At 50.0% G+C, this 18,210-nt stretch overlaps 1 long non-coding RNA gene across 1 annotated transcript; it reads right to left on the bottom strand.

Moving 5' to 3' along the window:
- Nucleotides 1-311: 311 nt before the first annotated feature.
- LOC144100733 (uncharacterized) lies at nt 312-16,951 on the bottom strand. Its single transcript, XR_013307821.1, has 4 exons — nt 16,884-16,951; nt 1,802-1,907; nt 1,434-1,503; nt 312-401 (listed from the first exon to the last, which is right to left on the bottom strand). It is a non-coding gene; the product is annotated as an uncharacterized LOC144100733 (long non-coding RNA).
- Nucleotides 16,952-18,210: the final 1,259 nt, after the last annotated feature.

The following is an 18,210-nucleotide window of genomic DNA, read 5'->3' as shown; positions in this document are numbered from 1 at the left end:
GATTCGTCTCCCCTCTGTGCCGCAGCCTGCTCGAAAGGTCACACTGAATCGAATGACATTAGTTTTCTGAATCCACCATCCTGACATTTTGTTTCAGGTAACAGCAACGTGTAGGTATCATGGAACATTCTAAAGCTCAAAGCGGATCATCGTTGAGACCTCCTTAAAGAGCAGCTAGCCCTCAACAGTTGCCTGACTTTCCAAAAACACAAAACAGTGGGCATAATGTTAGCCGAATGAACATAATTTATTACTTCGGTCGAAAATGATGTCAAAGCTTTTCTTGCACGTGATGCGCAAGGTAAGCGCAGCAGCCATCTTGAGATATCTTGATGAAACCAGGAGATAGCAGAGTGGCGGATCATGCAGTGCGAACTAGGAAACGGCGTCCTCTTCTAAGCCTGTAAATATTGGAGGAAATGGGGGCAAGATTAGCCAAAGCCTTCGTGAATTCAAATGGTAAGATAAGGACAACGCAGCGAGCTTTGGAAAAAAATGGTAGTCGTTACATCAAGATACGGGAAGAGGGCAGAGTGGGTCAGCGAACAAGGGCGAGTTAATGAGATAGTCAAAATCAAGAGGAAGAAATGGCCTTAGACAAGGCATGCAGTGCGAAGGCAAAATAATCAATCGTGCTTAACGGTAACGGACTCGATTCCCTGAGAAGGCAAGCGTAGCAGGGGCCGGCAGAATGTTACGGGGATGGATGAGATTAAGAAGTTGTGCGGATATGGTAGCTGCAGTTGGCAAAGGCCCTTGTTAATTGGAGCGACGTGGCAGAGGCCTTTGCCCAGGAATGGGCGAAGTCAGACTGATGATGAGAGATGTAACAGGTGCTGGTGCAAGTAGCACAAGTATCACATCAGCACTAGTGCTTTAAAGTGTCGTCTCCAAACAACGATAGAAAAGAGTGACGCAACAGCTGCACCAAAAAAACTGCGGGATGTACACTATAGGCATCGACCAGTCGGCGGAGGCAGGGTGTGTCCTGCCATCAAAGGGTAATGGGTAACGGTTGCGAATGTGATACAGGTAACATTGGCCAGTTGCCCATGGCTAAGCTGGCTGAGTTGGCATCACTGAGCTGGCATCAGTGAAGGCTCCGCATTACTTGTGCACACCTTGAGGAAACCAGCAATAAGGCAAGAGTGACTAAACGAACAGAGGTTACGCAAAACTGCGCTTCCAACAGCCGAAGCATAAACGAGGCCCGCGACAAACTTCTTAGGACTTCATCCCTCCTTGGAATCAACCCCATTATAAGCACGCAGGTTGCGAAAGCAGCACACAAATAAAAGCTGGTAAGCCTAGGTGGGCAGCCATTTGTAAGCTCGTACTGAGATCTATCAGCTCATACCACCTACGAATTACAAAAAGTGCAAAGACAGATCCTAAAAATCAAAATTTGAAGAGTAAAGAATTAGCGTTCTTACCTGAACAATTCCTTCAGTACTGTTCCTTGCGGACGACTCCGTTTGCACAGTCCTTATTCCGCTGATCCGGCTGCGGTTGAAATTTGAGAAAAAAACAGTATGCCACCGTAAGCACATTCCTGCGTTTATAAAAGAAACTTAGTGCCCTCGCCTACAGTACAGCACCACTACAGACTCATGGAAGCCGTCATTGCGAACACGGCATGGCGATATCATGCCAAAAGGTGCAAGGGTATCAACCACGCCGTCATGACAATCTCTCGATGCCACTGGCTGTTCTGGCATATGTCGCTTCATTTTTTAGGCGAACAGAGTACATAATCAATACTGGGAATAGTAGGTGATGATTCCACTGAAGAATCGCTTACCCATCATCGATGCTAGTGTTCTGGTGACTAGGGAAAGCCTGTATGCCAGTCATGACGCCCACCCTCCATGGACTCGGGCTGCAGCGGGCAGGCGAGCTGGAGTACCCTGCCGCAGGAGACAGCGTCATAGTCACGACCTGAAGCGGCTTCTCGACTGAGATAGTTGTTTCAGCCTGTCCGCTCATTGGCTTGACAGCAACAGTCCGGGAGAGAGGCCAAAGTGACGTGCCGCCTCAATTCGCGCACCCTTCCGCATTGTCCCCAAGCAGGATTCGCCACTCTTTTGAAGCCCAGAAACCACTCTTCCGTTCCCTGCCTAAGATTTCCCTGCACGCTCAGTTCCCCATCCTGCATCTTCGTCCAGACGATGGCTTGTACCTAAGAACTAGAATTTCCCCGCAAGAGCGGAGTTAGGTGGCCCCCAGAGCAATGTTAATTATCGTGGCTTGCCGTGACCAAGCAGAAGAAGCGTCCAGCTTTGCTGTACCTGGCCACGGAGTCACTTGTCGGCGCGGCAAGTCCCGCAGTTTACCGCCGCGCTCGTTAAAGGATTTTCGTGTACAAACAAGGGATGTTGGGCCTTGGGGGGAAATACCTTAAAAAAACGAAGCAGTGCATGACTGATCAGTAACAAAGGAACTAAAATTCAACAAAACCAATAAAAGTACAAAAATAATAATAACAACCTTAAACACTGGCTCAGTAATCGCCCCATAAAATAAATGCAGGGGTCCGAACAGGAGATTACTGGCCTAAAATACCTAAAAAGTGCTAAAAGTTGCAAGAGGTGTCGAGGGAAAAGCCTACAGGTCACCAGCTGCGCGAAGCGGCTAAGCATGATGTTGCTTCCCGCGAGTCCTAGCAGAGACCCATCCAAGGACGGCCTTTGTAAGACCAAGGACCCCACCAACCTTGGCGGTGTCCCTGCAGAGCATTTACCGGGCCCCGAAAGCCATCCCCCAAAACTTGACAGTCTCACCCGGGAAATGAAGGCGGAGCTTCTCATACTTTGCTGCCTTGTAGGCACGCATGCTTTTTAGGATACAGACATTGGTATCCCAGGTGACGGCAATGTCTACTACGTGAACAATCCCGTCCTTCCGAACAATCATGTCAGGGCGCAGTCGGGAGCCACTGGAGGTGTGAATGGTTACTCACGTTTAATAATCGCAGTGGGGTCATTTTCCAAGATCATCCTGGCGACATTCTTTGCTATCAAGTTATGGCGCTCGGTGCGATGCAGAGAAATGGATGTGCACACCTGCAAAATATGGTATACACTTTCAGGAGCGCCCCCGCAGCGCCGGTATAGACGATCGTCAGGATTTTCTGAATGGTTGGACAAAGTTCTGGTTGGGTAAAGGCTGGTACGCAACAGCAGTGCCTTTATCTTATCGCCATTTTTCTTCAGATTTGAGTTGCAGAAAACTGGTCTTTGAAGGCAATCTGATATTTGTTAGAATATTTTGCCGCCAGCTTCTTCCACCAACGAACTGAACCCTTCTTGATATCTAGCGTGAGTTCTTTGCGAGATGCGATCCCGTCAGGAACTCCAAACTGCTGAGCAATTCGATTGAAGCAAGTTTGAAAGACATGTTCGAAAATAATGTCTACGAAGTCGTCTCCTAGGCGAATGAGATGACCTAGGGCGTTAAGCTAAACTGCTTGAGCAACGCGCTGCAATTGCCGGATGCCGAGTCCACCACATCTCGGCGGCAACCACAAGTGGGTGTTTGGAAAGCTGTGTGGTAGATGCAGGGCTTTTTTCACTATACCGCCCAGCAATTTGTCGAGGCTTCCAGCCTCACTTCGGAGGTTCAATGTGTTAGATGCCGTATACAGAAGAGCTGGGACCTCCAGCTGACGGAAGCAATGAAGCTTCTGAAAAGGCTTCAAACTGGCAGTGCTTATGAGGCGGACCAGGGAGCGTGCCTTAGCAGTTTGCACTTCTGGTAGTTTTGCGAGGTGGATTCCTAACCCAAAGTACTTGATCAGCGTGCCTTAAGCCACAGGTTGCACCTGTGCACAGCCAAAGGAAACCGGCGGCAGCTAGTACCTGCAGCTTTTGGGGCAATGATCGTAGCGCCAACTAAAGTATTGAGATATACATGGGTTGAGGCGCAACCCCGCATTCTGGAGATATTCCTCAGTCTCCCGAAGCTGAGATTGGAGACCCTCGAATGTGTCCGACTTCAAAACCATGTCGTCGGAAAATGCTAGGGCACTGATAGATGCACCTCGAAGGTGCACCCCAAGCCACGAGGAATTCAACTGCTGAAGCAGGGGTCCAGAACACAGTTGAAGGGAAAAGGGGATAATGGATCCCCTAGCTTGATGCCTCTCCGAAGAGGAACTCTTATGTAGCCGGTCGTACCGTCAGGCAAAAATGTATTGGTCCTAAACTTATACATGTCACGGATGAACGAATGCCGCGAATATTTGCGGTTTTTGTTCTTTTTTTTCTTCTAAAAGACGTGTTTTTCTGATTGGATGGCTCCGCACGCACGTGGTACGAAAACTACGAGTCGTCCCTTACGACATGGCAGCAATTCAAGAGAGAACTATTGAAGGTATTCACCAGTGTCGTGAGGAAAGAAAGAACCGAGCGACTCCTCGAGTCCAGCTTCCGAATGAGCCTGTCCGCGGTTACGTCGGGGAGATGAAGCGCCTATTTTGCCGCGCCGATCCCGAGATGACCGAGGAAAAGAAAGTTCAGTTTTTAATGCGCGGCGCAAGAAAACTTTTGCAAGCCTCGTCCGCCAGCCGCCAAAAACAGTCGAGGACTTCATGCAAGAAGCCTGCACGATTGAAAATGACAACCCCGACCACGACGCAAACTGCATGCAAAACGATGGCGCCACCCAGAAAAGCTTCGACCACACGTCACACCCGCGACTCGCATACGGAACGAAGCCGTGACCCGACACCGAGAGCGACATGCAATGCAACAGCCAGGACCTCCGCCTTAGAAGTGGCTATCGACGGCCGGAAAGTTACCGCTCTAGTCGACACAGGAGCCGATTACTCAGTGATGAATGGAACATTCGCTGCGCATCTGAGAAAAGTCACAACGGCTTGGGACGGCCCACAAATTCTCACCGCAGGGGGCCACCTCATTACGCCATCAGGACGATGCACATCGCGAGTGACAGTCAAAGGACATACCTATCGTGCGACCTTTGTTGTGCTACCGCAGTGCTCCCGCGAAGTGATCTTGGGTATGGATTTCCTTAATGAGCACCAGGCGATCACCGACCTGCGATCCAAGCTGATCACGGTTTCGACGGACGAAGCCATCGCTTCGATGAAAACTGGGGAAAATCACGTTGCCCTGAGTGTCCTGGAGGAAGAAATGAGCGTCCCACCCAGATCAAGCGTTATCGTGACCGTAGGCGCCACGAAAGCCATTAACGCTGAAGCCATCATCGAGGGCAACATGCAGTTGCTCCTAGACCGAGGAATGAGCATCGCAAGAGGCATCGCACATTTGCGCAATGGGCAGGCCGAAGTACTGCTGACTTACTTCAGCGAAGAATACGGACACATTAACAGAGGAACGACGATTGCTTTCTTCGACGAAATATCCGACGTACGAGACTCCTTCGCCCTCTCCGACCCCTCCGCAGAAGATTCGCTTGACCAAGAGAATTCGCCCACTTTCGATATCAACCCAGCCCTGCACCGGAACAGACAGGACCAGATCCGCAATCTGCTTCAAAGCAACAGTGACTGTTTTTCGACATCGCCGAAGCTGCGACAGACGCCAATTGCCAAGCATCGCATTATAACGGACCAACACGTCCGACCTCTCCGTCAAAGCCCCTACCGTGTGTCACCGCGAGAACGACAAGCCATCCGGGACCAAGTCGAAGAAATGCTTCGCCACGACGTCATCCAGCCTTCAAACAGCCCATCGGCGGCACCGGTTGTTCTAGTGAGAAAGAAAGACGGCGCACTTCGATTCTGCGTGGATTACCGCCGCTTGAACAACATAATTAAGAAGGACGTCTACCCCCTCCCCCGCACCGACGACACACTGGGCCGCCTCTGCAACGCCAAATATTTGTCATCGATGGACCTCAGGAGCGGTTACTGGCAAATTGAGGTCGACGAAAGAGATCGCGAGAAGACAGCATTCATCACTCCGGATGGGTTGTTGGAGTTCAAGGTGATGCCATTTGGTCTCTGTTCCGCACCAGCGACGTTTCGGCGAGTAATGGATACAGTGCTGGCAGGCCTGAAGTGGCAGATTTGTCTGGTATATTTAGATGACGTCGTTGTCTTCGCCTCGAACTTTGAAGAGCACCTCAAAAGACTTCGAACAGTACTAGACGCAATCAAGTCGTCTGGCCTAACCTTAAAAGCAGAGAAATGCCACTTTGCCTACGAAGAGCTGCTGTTTCTAGGCCACATCGTTAGCAAGGAGGGAGTACGCCCAGACCCGCAGAAAACAGCTTCTATTGAACAGTTTCCACCGCCAGCCGATAAGAAAGCAGTGCGCAGATTTCACGGACTGTGCGCATATTACAGACGATTTGTGAAAAACTTTTCGCGCATCGCTGAGCCGCTGACCCAACTGACGGAGGCAGACGTGCCGTTCAAATGGGAAGCGCCGCAAGCAGAAGCCTTCAAGGAACTTCAGCGTCGTTTACAGTCCCCACCGATCCTTGCGCATTTTGATGAAAACGCCGATACTGAAGTTCATACCGATGCAAGCAGCGTGGGACGAGGCGCCGTCCTCGTTCAAAAATTGACAAGCTGGAGAAAGTCATCGCATACGCTAGCCGTTCCCTTTCCAAATCCGAGGCTAACTATTCGACAACTGAGAAGGAGTTCCTTGCCATCATCTGGGCTACGTCGAAATTCCGCCCCTACCTCTATGGACGACTGTTCAAGGTGGTCAGCGACCACCATGCACTCTGCTGGCTTGCCAATTTGAAGGACCTCTCTGGCCGACTTGCTCGATGGAGTCTGCGTCTCCAGGAATTTCACGTCACCGTCGTTTACAAGTCCGGACGCAAGCACTCCAACGCCGATTGCCTCTCACGAGCCCCTGTAGATACACCGTCGCCGGACGACGATGAGGACGCCTTCCTGGGACCCATCAGCCCCAGCTCTTTTGCTCTGCAGCAACGCTTGGTCCCCGACCTAAAAGGCCTTATCGAGTACCTGGAAGGCAAGGTTTCGGCACCGCCCCCCCCCCCCCCCGCTTCAATCAAGCGAGGACTGTCTTCCTTCTGTGTGCAGAATGATCGAGGTCCTTGTGAAGAAGAACTTTACAGCGAACAAAACAGCCTACCTCCTTGTTCTACCTGCTCGTCTCCGCGACGAAGTTCTACAGGCTTCACACGACGAGCCGACAGATGGACATCTCGGGTTTACTCGCACCCTCCGCCGCATTCAAGACAAGTATTACTGGCCCCGACTGTCTGCCGATGTCGCACACTATGTGAAAACCTGCCGAGATTGTCCGCGACGAAAGACCCCTCCCACACGACCAGCAAGATTTCTGAACCCCATTGAACCTCCCTCAAGGCCCTTTCAGCAGATCGGCATGGACGTGCTTGGCCCTTTTCCAACGTCAACATCTGGAAATAAGTGCATCATCATAGCGACCGACTACCTGACCCGCTACGCCGAGGCGAAAGCCCTACCGAACGGAACAGCAGCATAAGTCGCTAAATTTTTCGTGGAGTGCATTCTTCTTCGACATGGTGCCCCCGATGTGCTCATCACGGACAGAGGAACAGCATTCACTGCAGAACGGACGCAAGCCATCCTGCGTTACAGCCAAACCAGCCACCGGAGGACAACTGCTTACCATCCGCAGGCCAACGGACTGACCGAGCGCCTGAACAAAACCATCGCCGATATGCTCGCTATGTATGTCGATGCCGAACACAAAACCTGGGATGTCATCCTGCCTTACGTCGTCTTCGCCTACAACACCGATGTACAGGAGACCACCCAGATGACGCCTTTTAGACTCGTCCATGGCAGGGAGGCCACGACCACGCTAGACGCCATGCTGCCCAACGTTACAAAAGAAGAGAACGTCGACGTTGCCGCCTACCTTCAACGCGCAGAACAAGCTCCAAGGCTTGCGTGATTACAGATCAAAGGTTAGCAGCGGTCCGACGCCAGACGCTACAACCTACGAATACGCAACGCGGAATACAAGCCAGGAGACCAAGACTGTGTGTGGACGCCCATTCGCCGCTGTGGTTTGAGTGAAAAGCTTTTGCGCCACTATTTCGGCCCGTACAAAATTCTTCGTCGGCTAGGTGAACTGGATTATGAAGTCATCCCTGACGCAATGACTGCATCCCAGCGACGCCGCGTACGACCAGAAGTTGTCCATGTAGTCTTTCTGAAGCCGTATTATGCGCGCTAAAAGCCACTGCATTTCCGTGCTCTATTTTCGCAAGATCCGTTTTTTTTCTCTTGCTAGTCGCATTATTTATTCTACTGCATCGGGTCGATGCTTCTTTGAGAGGGAAGTAATGCCGCGAATATTTGCAGTGTTCTTTTTTTAAATCTGCCGCCACACCAATTTATTCATTTGTTTGCGACGCAAGACGCGACTAGATTTATCTCGATTGATCGCAGCCAGGCACAGCTGATTCTACGTAGTTCCGGAAAGTTCTAGTAACTTTGCACGCTTCATCTCGAAAGTTCGCTATCATCTTTAAATTGAGCACGGCCGACAGCGGCGGGCATTCTGTTCGACGATTGCCTAGCACGCTTGTCGCTTCGCCTCCGCCAAGTGATTCAGTTCATTTCGGGTGCATGTCAGCCCAATAAACAGTTTTCTTTTAGAAGACCCTTTCGGCCGTCTTCATCACTGCTTCGACTGCCGTCACCACTACGTGACACGATATAAACCGCGGGGGGACGTTTCTCACTTCCAGGGCCGCAAACAAGGCATGGTGCGATACCGTGTCGAATGCTTTCTGGTGGTCCAAAGTGACGGCAAAGAGTGGACGGTGAAGTTTTTTCATGGTTCTCATGAGAGCTTGCAGGATGAGTAGATTAGAGGAAGCAGATTTGTCCTCCGAGAAGCCAGCTTGGAATTTGTGAGATTTATTCCCTACTGATAGCCTTGCAAGCACCATTTTCGCGAAGAGTCGATACAAAACAGGCGATATTGTGATCGGCCGGTAGTCGCTCAGCGGTGCCGGTTTTGCACACTTTCGGATAAATACTGTTCGCCAAACATTGAAATCGTAAGCAACTGCACCGAAAGCCTACCAATTGTTAAAGACGAGTACCAGAACCTCGGCTGGCACCTTTCTCAGTTCAGTCACCGAGACCTCTTCGGGGCCAGAGGCTGATGTAGTAGGAAAAAGTCGTAAGGCCTTGGCTACCTCATCCAGTGAAAAGTCTGATGATGTTCAACGACAATGCCAGTAGCATGCCCCCGCGGGTCCACTATCAGGTAACACACTCGGTAGAGGTTGTAAAGTCTTGAGTAGCAGTGTTCAGCAATTCTCGAAGTATCAAGTTGTACTTGCTGGATCCACGAATATAATCAATGGCATCTTCAGTTCTGGTTCGAAAATTTTGGGAAAGAGTCTGCAGCAGAGGGTGAATGTCACGATACAAAAAGTCCAGCCTGGCCAACTCCCGCATTTCCTGATCCGACCAGCGTCTTCTTGTCGTTGGGACATATTGGCGACGACCAGGCCCCGTGCTGGCCTCGTTCGGACCAAGTGATGCAGTTGGATGAGAGTCGTGTTGCTCAGGGTACACTTGACTTAGTGGAGTAAACAGGCCCTAGCTGGAAGTAAGCTCGTAATGAACGCGAGAAGCCTGGTTTACAGAAGCTGGCTGACTTGCATCAGAAGAGGCACGCACATGAGCATTTCAGGATACAGTCGAAGTATAATGACACACGATGGAGCAGTATGAATGGGTAAATCTATGCCCAATGAATCTGGTGCGGTCCTAGGCATCGGCTCTAAGTCCAATGCGGCAGTATTAGGGCCGTCAACTGGCGGCTCAGAACCAGGATGGAGCGGGTCTACTGAAGCAGCAGACGCTGAGGCCCTTACATCAGCACTAGAACTTGGGTGATTGGAACCAGCAGTAGCACCCTACTGGTGGGAACCCTTAGGTTTATTCATCAAAGGGCACTTGGAGCAATGAGAGGAGGCCTGCTGTGAGCACCTCCAATCTTTTCCACAAAAGACAACGCCACAATAGCTAAACGTTGTGGATGAAGTAATAGGCCTCTAGTTTCAGCCGTGATGTGACCGTTGTGTTGCAAATATGATATACATGAGCCGCGGCCTGAGACCCAGTCTTTGGACCGATAATGAAGTCCGTACATATGTGGCCATGACCTAGCAATGACCACCACAATCACCCGCACACACCACCAAAAAAAAAACAATACGACTTGTATTAATGATTGACCTAATGAGTGATGAAAATGCTAACCCTAATGCAGGGCTGGGAATTAAATTAAAAAATAAAACTTCGCTGTGAATAAGACTATTGACCAGCAATAGCCCAATGACCACCAAACCAGTAACACTAACGCAGAGGAGAGAAAAAAAAGCGCTACCACCACTTTGCGGTCGCCAGCACTAATGAAAAGACAAATGAAAAGCTAATGACTAATGATAAACTAATGAGTCTAGCACACTATTAATACAATCCTGTATGCCAAAAACCAACCAGGGCTCCTGTACAAAACGACCCAAGCAACTAACCAGAGGAAGGGCTCGACGTTGTGTGGGGACTACCCCCGAGCGATACTGAAGTAACACAATCGAAGTGTAGCCTATGTCTGCTCGGGTGAAACCCGCGATGCATAAGCAGCTAGACAGCACAACACGACCCGAAGTCTGTCTAGGCAGTAGCCACTAAAAACACACTAAGCACACCAAAAAAGGAAAACACAACTTCGGTGTTTTCCAAAGTAGATACGAAGCAAACTATCTATGCACATGCTGCAAGAAATTCAATGATCAGTGAATACGGGAAAGAAAAAAAAGACGTAATACACACAACTCGCAAAACCTTGTCTGCCGGGTCAGTCACCCAAACAAAATAAAGGACTACCACCTAACGCTCGCGAAACACCAGAGAGCTGACACCAGGTCAGCAATCCAATGGGGCGAACCGTCTGCCCCGGTTTCACGGAGGCGCCATTTTAGACCCGTCGGTGACGGCGCGCGACGATCCCGAAACAGTCCACGGGCGAAGCCCCTTCCCACCGATGTGGAGCGCTCCTTCGACCAATTTGTGGACGAGCGAACCCTTAGCAACTCAAGCTGCCCTTCCTCCGCAAAGCAGAGGGCACCGTTTTTGAAACTTCTAAAACCCTTCGGGACCACGACGAACCCATCTGGAAAACTGCGTGAAAAACCAGAGGTAGCCAAAGGTCTAATATAAGTGTAGGCTGTGCCTCTACTGTTTAAGAGACGTGCTCAGGGCACAGTGAAACCCGACACACAAGATGAACCACTTAGAGACGAGTACCAGGTGGATAAGTCAATAAAATGTAGCTGCTCACCAACCCTGCTGCCCAGATAAGAAAGATTGGCTGCGCTGGTGCGCAACGCCCCTACTGTTTTAGAGACGACTCTGGGCACAGTGCAGCCCGACACTAAAAACGAACTGTCACCAGTGATCTGTCGAAGAGCACTGTTCAAGGTACAGCGAACCAGACACCAAGAAAGAAAGACTTGCTGTGCTGACGCACATCGTCCCTGCTGTTTAAGGGCACAGTGCAGCCCGTCACTAATTTGTGAGGCCGAAGCACCTACTGCAGATTAGAGCAAACTGCAACAACTTGCTCAAGGTCACAGTGCACAAACACGAAAATCGGTAAGCTGCGCTGCTGCGCTGATGTGTCGGGTCCCCTTCGGCTGCTTGCCGGATGCCCGGAGAATTGCACGAGTACAAAATTTTCGCCCCATTAAGGCCTTTTACACAAGCCTTTTATGTGGCGCACGCTAAATTAGGTAGTCAATCGTGCGCCACGGTCCGCATTTAGCTCTCCCCAAGCAGAGCACACAGTCCACCTGAGGCCAGGGATCACCACGAGGAGGTACCGGACATCGATCCCCTTCCCCAATCGATGTGAACCGATGCACACACCCCTCCCGCCACTGCCGTCTTCGTTGCTATTGAAACAGACAACTATAGTCGTCTGCTGAGCAGAGCACGAACCCAAGCGGACTGGTCTCGGCGGGCTTATTGGCGTCCTCGGCCAGACACCCATCAGCGCTGGCTGCGTACGTTGGGCTATGCTGTGCTATCACTGTTTGCAGATGAGCATCAGAATTGTATGCGTGATGTATACAACGGATTTCAAAATACCTCCATCGAGAAAGAGCAAGGACCAAAAAAGAAGCCAAGTATCAAACTGAAGCATAAAATACTGTAACAAATAGGCAGCACATTAGGGCTGGCGTTCGTATCGGAACGTTTGCGTTTTTTTTTGTGTGGTGAACATTAGTCTTAGGCATAATGTAGTCTGCTGAGCCGGCTTTATGAACGCGGCCAGCCGCAATAAGTGGGCGAGAAAACCAGCATGTCTTCAGCGATCAAACTCCCGCCTATCTGGGTTAGACAATATTCTTGTCTGAAAACTCTAGTGGGACACAAGGCTAACGAATAAAGGAGCAGACGCACCTCAGAGAAGGAGTTAATTGAATTGATATGGGAGAGGCCTTTGCCCTCCAGTGGGTGTAGCCAGGCTGACGATGTTGGGTGGCATTTTTGCCCTGGAACTAAGCGGTCGTTCTGCTACGTACACGTGGTTCTGTTTATCGCCCCTGTGTTGTTCCTTTGCAAAAAAGACAGGAACGCGGGCGATGCACGGTCGCCGAGGAAAATCGCTTACCGCTTATCGTTGTGAATTCCTCGGTGGACATTGATACCGAGCAAACGACCAACACACGCATCCATGCCCCCAAGTTAGGCTTCGTGCTGCTGCGGGAAGACTAGCTGCACGACGCAGTTGACTGCGACAACTGCAGGGTCATGGCGAAGACCTGAAACAGACTTTTTGATCAAGAGACTGCAGTCTGATGAAACTCAAGAACGAAGCAGCTTTTCCACGTTAGAGGACCCCCTTGCAGATGTGCCTTGCAGGCAACGTTCTGGCTGCTGTGCTGCGAGGTTGGCGCATGGCGACACCTCCTTGCTCCTACCTATACCCTTTTCTCGCAGTGATGTCGCGAGACTTCTGGCTACAAAATTCTGGAAGACGCTATGTTTTTTGTGGTTTGATCCACAGCGTCAATGTAGACCCGTCTTCGTATCTACCCCCATTGAACTTCCGCATGCCACGCAATTTAGATAAACGTGATCGCAATTGCCTGCACCGAATTCGCCTGGACGTTGCCTTCAATAAACCTCATCTATAAAAGTGGTGCGTCAAGCAGCCCTCTGTACGCATATGTGGTGCGCCCGAGGGTCGACCACACTTAATCCGCCACTGCCAAATCTTTAACAACCATTGTAAGGCACTGCGAAGTGCTTTAGGAATCTAACAGGACTCCCGTAGCGGTAATGAATGATGATACTGGTAACACAGACCGGGTGCCCATAACTGAGCATGCAGCACGAGGCAGTGACCGATCAGCCAGTCACTTCTGGTTTGAGAACCAGCGAGATGGGCACACCGGTAAGCACGGAACCCCCGTTTATGTTCAGAGTAGAGCGACAGAAACCAAAGGTCTGTCTGCAACGGCCTGTGCATCAGACGTCAAGCAGCAAAAGATAGACGCGGACATCTTCTCCACAGAAGACATTTTCACTGCGGGTACGTGTGAACAAGAACCGGAAGTTTGAAACCACGTGCACTCCAGTAACGCGTAAAAAACTTTCCGGTTACATTTTCTGGCAGAACAAAGTGGAAATGCGTTCACGAGTGTTCATGCGCCATTGTTTTGAGGGGCCGGTAAAATAGGAGAAGCACGGTTTCCGCAACATGCACAAAACGACACTACTGGACGCTGACTAATGCGAGAGACATCAGCTACACAAAGTTAGATCCTGACTCCGGCACGACGAGCTGAAAGCGAGCATGAGGGAACTTTACAGTGAGGTTGGCGACCCTAGCAAACGAAGCAAAGGCGCGACGACGTTCATTAAAGAGAGCCGGAAACTATACTCTTTAGCCCAACATGGTCTTTCAGCAGATGGCCTCATGGCCACAAACGGGCACATGACCACAAACGGGCACATGACCACAAACGGGCACATGACCACAAACGGGCACATGACCACAAACGGGCACATGACCACAAACGGGCACATGACCACAAACGGGCACATGACCACAAACGGGCACATGACCACAAACGGGCACATAACCACAAACGGGCACATAACCACAAACGGGCACATAACCACAAACGGGCTTCTACCGCACAAAACGGATTTAGTGTCTCTTGACGGCGGAACTTATCTCTGATCCGCCATGGCAACGGTTTGGCCAAAGACCTTTTTGCCAGTCCTCTCATCCAGTTTCCGCTAACAGCTTTAGCAGGCACGGCTGGACTAACAGCACAGATGAAAGCCCGCAGGATATCCTGCAGATCTTTGTTGCAGCTGTTACGTCACTATTCTCTATTGCTGTATGGAGTCGACATTTTGCAGCACTCGTGATGGCGTGATACTTGTACGCTTTTTCACCGGCGCCTTTTCCTCTGTCATCGTGGTTTTAAGCCTGACTGCGCCAATGCTGGGCAAATGCCTATCGAATGTCTCTCTAATTAACCCTGTCGTTCTTAATGTCATCCGCCCACCTAACCTTCTGCCGCCCCTGCTACGCTTCCTTTCCCTTGGAATCCAGTCTGTTGCCCTTAATGACCATCGATTATCTTGGCTTCGCGTTACATGCTATAACCAAGCCCATTACTTCCTCTTGATTTCGACTAGGATGTCAGTAACCCAGGTTTATCCTAGAACACCCACTAGCCTATTCCTATCTTTTAACGTTACACCTATCATTTTCCTTCCATAGCTAGTTGCGCTGCCCATTTGACCCGTTCTCGTTAGCCCCACTTTTCTGTCCCATAGGTATGTAGCGGAGAACACAGGTGTTGTGTTCTTTTCTCTTGAGGGATATTGGTATGCTGCCATTCATGATCGGGGAGAACTTGCCGAATGCTCTCCACCCCATTATTATTCTTGCATTTATTTCCCTCTGGGGTTCTGGCTTTGTGATCACTACCCGTCCTAAGTAGGCGCAGTCCCTTACCACTCCCAGCGCCTCGCTACCAGTTGAGACCAGCTGTCTGCTGCTGTTCCCTTGCGAGGCTTGAACATTACCTTGGTTGTCCGCATATTAATTTTAAGAGCCACCGTTGTGCTCTAGCTGCCGAACTTATTGATCCTGGTTTGCAGCTAATCTCCTGAGGGACTTAGGAAGGCGAAGTTATCAGCGAAATGCTGATTACTCAGGTATCTACCATTAACTCTTATCGCCAACTGTTCGCAATCCAGGCATCAAAATACTCCTGAAAACTGGTGATGAATAGGATTAGGGAGATCATGTCTCCCTGCGCGACAGCCTGTCTTTTTGGAATTTTATTGCTGGCTTTAGGGAGTACAGTGGTAGCTGTGCATCCTATATACATATCGTCCAATAATTTTAGTTAATGCTCTTCTACATCCAGAGGCCGCTATGCCTGCATGACTGCTAAAATTTCGACGGAATCAAATGGCTTCCCGTAATCTATATAGGCTGCATAGAGGGTATAATTATACTTTGTGCGTTTGTGTATCGCCTGATTGATAGTGTGAATATGATATATTGCAGAATATCCTTTACGGAAGCCTGCCTAATGATTTGGTTGATTTAAGATTAAGGTTGCCCTGACTATTAGTGGCTACTTTTGTAGATACCTTAAAAGCTGTTCGACATCTAGCTGTTCGAGTCCTTGACGTCTTCTTTCTAAGGAATCAAGATGATGTTGGTGTTCTTCAAGATTCTGGAACACTCGAGGTCATAAGGGATTGCGTATACAAGGTGGCTAGTTGTTCTGGCACAATCTCCCCTTCGTCCTTCAACAGATATGCTGTTACCTGATCCTGACCGGCTGCTCTGCCTTTGCATTGCTCCGAAGGCTTTTTTTACTGTGTCTGCCGTTACTGTCGGAATTTAGCATTGCTGTCTGATATTGCTAATCTGACTTACATCCCGAAAACTTTGTCTACTGTATAGGTTCGTGTAGAACACTTCGGCTATTTTAGCCGTCTTATAAATATTACTTATGACATATTATCACGATAGACGGAAACGCGAATAACGCAGCGCCTACAAGCTCCGCTGTTCGAATTCCTCTTGATCGCAATTCGACTCCAGTGACAAGAAAAACACTACAATAATCCGTAATACATTCCAGGATGGCTCTAACTTCTTTTTGGTACCACCGAGGTAAAAGCGCGATGAAATAAAATTCGTTTCTCTCGATGGAGATAGTATATCGGCTTTCGTCTTTAATGCTTTTAATCTACCTCCGCTCTTTAATGCATGCTTGATGGACTCATGATAAAGATATAGAATAGTGACGGAACAGAGGTAACAGAACTGCGGGATGTTCTCTAGAAGTCGACCAGCCGGCGGAGGCTGGGTGGGCCCGGCTACTCGAGAGTGAAGCCCCAACTCGAACACATCCTAAGCGTACGCTGGAGCCTGTCTCCGCATGCGCGAGCGGGGCGCAGATATCTGCATGTCGGATATCGGCGCCTGCGCGCGGGCGCTCGTGTCGGAAGCGGGTTTTGGTTTTTGAACAATTGGAGGACCGCGTAGCGCTTGGTGGTTTTCTTCATGGCTTGAACCTCTTTCAGGTTTCCGCAATGTTTTTTTAGAAACCTTTCAGCTTCCTAACCTCTTGTGCTCACGGCTTTTCATTCATTCAGTCGGCTAAGGAAGGGGGAAGTGATGGTTGCAAGAAAACTTCATATAAGTTACCTTTCCTGAACTGTTGCAAGTTGCACATCAAAATAGGTGACGCGATCTATCCATGCTAGACATCGGCGCCAGATCACGGCGCGTCAGACTCCAAAGACAAATTCCAAAAATCACTATTTGAAGATTGCGACGAGATCTTACCTAAACAATGTCTTCAATACTGCTCGCTCCGGGAGACTCCACTATGGTATCGTTTACCGGTCTGTGCCTCTGATCTTTGGGCGAGAAAACCAGCATCTACAGCACATTCCCGCGTTTATGAGCAACGCAGTGTCCTTGCCTATATTTACTACATCAAAGCTACAGACGCATAGAAGTCGTCATTACGTTCACGTACTGGCTATGTTACGCCAACGGCTGCAATGCCCTCAGCCAATGTAGCCGCCCCGGTGGCTCAGTGGTTATGGCGGTAGGCTGCTGACCCGAAAAACACGGGTTCAATGCCGGGCGCGGTGGTCAAATATCGAAATAGCGAAATTCTAGAGGCCCGTGCAGTGTGCGATATCAATGCAAGTTAAAGAACTGCAGGAGGTTGAAATGTTCGGAGCACACCATTACGGCGTCCCTTATAGCTTATGTCGATTTGGGACGCTAAGCCCAAATCGCAGCCGCAGCCTAGTGGTTTGGTCGCCCGCGTCGGCTTCCAAACTGGCGACCGGTTTTTTCAGAGGACGCCGTCCCGGTGAGGCTCCGTAAATCCCGCTGCACCGTTCAGGGACATGCCGAGTTTCAAACATCAGCCCGAAAAAGGTGGCGCGATATGCGTTTATGTGTTTTGCTAGTGTTTGTATCAGTCGCGTTTGTTATGTGTTAACCCCTCTCAAGGGGGACGGCCATGCAAAATATGGCGGGTAGAACCACATGAACTAAAGCCGCGCCGCCCTTACGCAAGCAGAATCGCATATAACGCCATACTACGCGCTGTCCAGATACCGCTAACAGCCTTAGCAGACACGGCCGGACTGACAGCACAGGTGAAAGCCAGCGCGTTGGATCCTGATAACGTGTCTGACGAAGGAAGCAGTGTAGGCACAACACCGACAGGATGCAGGAGCAGCCGCACAAGTGAGCAGGATTTTTCTGCACTCAACCATCACACACACAATGTGTACACTGGAAATAGATGGCAACCTGTTGTTGCGGCACCAGCGATACAGTTCAGGATAAAGCCACCTTAGCAAATGACTAGCTGGAGCTCCATTGCACCAGGAGGTCGTGGATCTTGCAAAGCGCAGCGAACAGATGTTCCTAAACGTAGTTCGAAACATGGCTTATGTCCAGGAGAGATGAATAATAGGACAAAACAAAGGGAAAAGGTCTCAGTAAGCAGAAACTGGCATGTTCGACCAGGCACCTGTCAGCGCATGCTGCGTATATTACGCTACGTATAGGGCTTACAATCTCTGCTGGCAAATCCGTAAGAATGGCATGCGCGTTGTGTACAATCGCTTTCCAAAATTTGGCTATC

This window comes from Amblyomma americanum, chromosome 8, assembly GCF_052857255.1.
Source record: "Amblyomma americanum isolate KBUSLIRL-KWMA chromosome 8, ASM5285725v1, whole genome shotgun sequence".
Lineage (NCBI taxonomy): Eukaryota > Metazoa > Arthropoda > Arachnida > Ixodida > Ixodidae > Amblyomma > Amblyomma americanum.
Note: the sequence above shows the minus strand (reverse complement) of the source record. Positions and strands in the feature narration are given on the sequence as shown.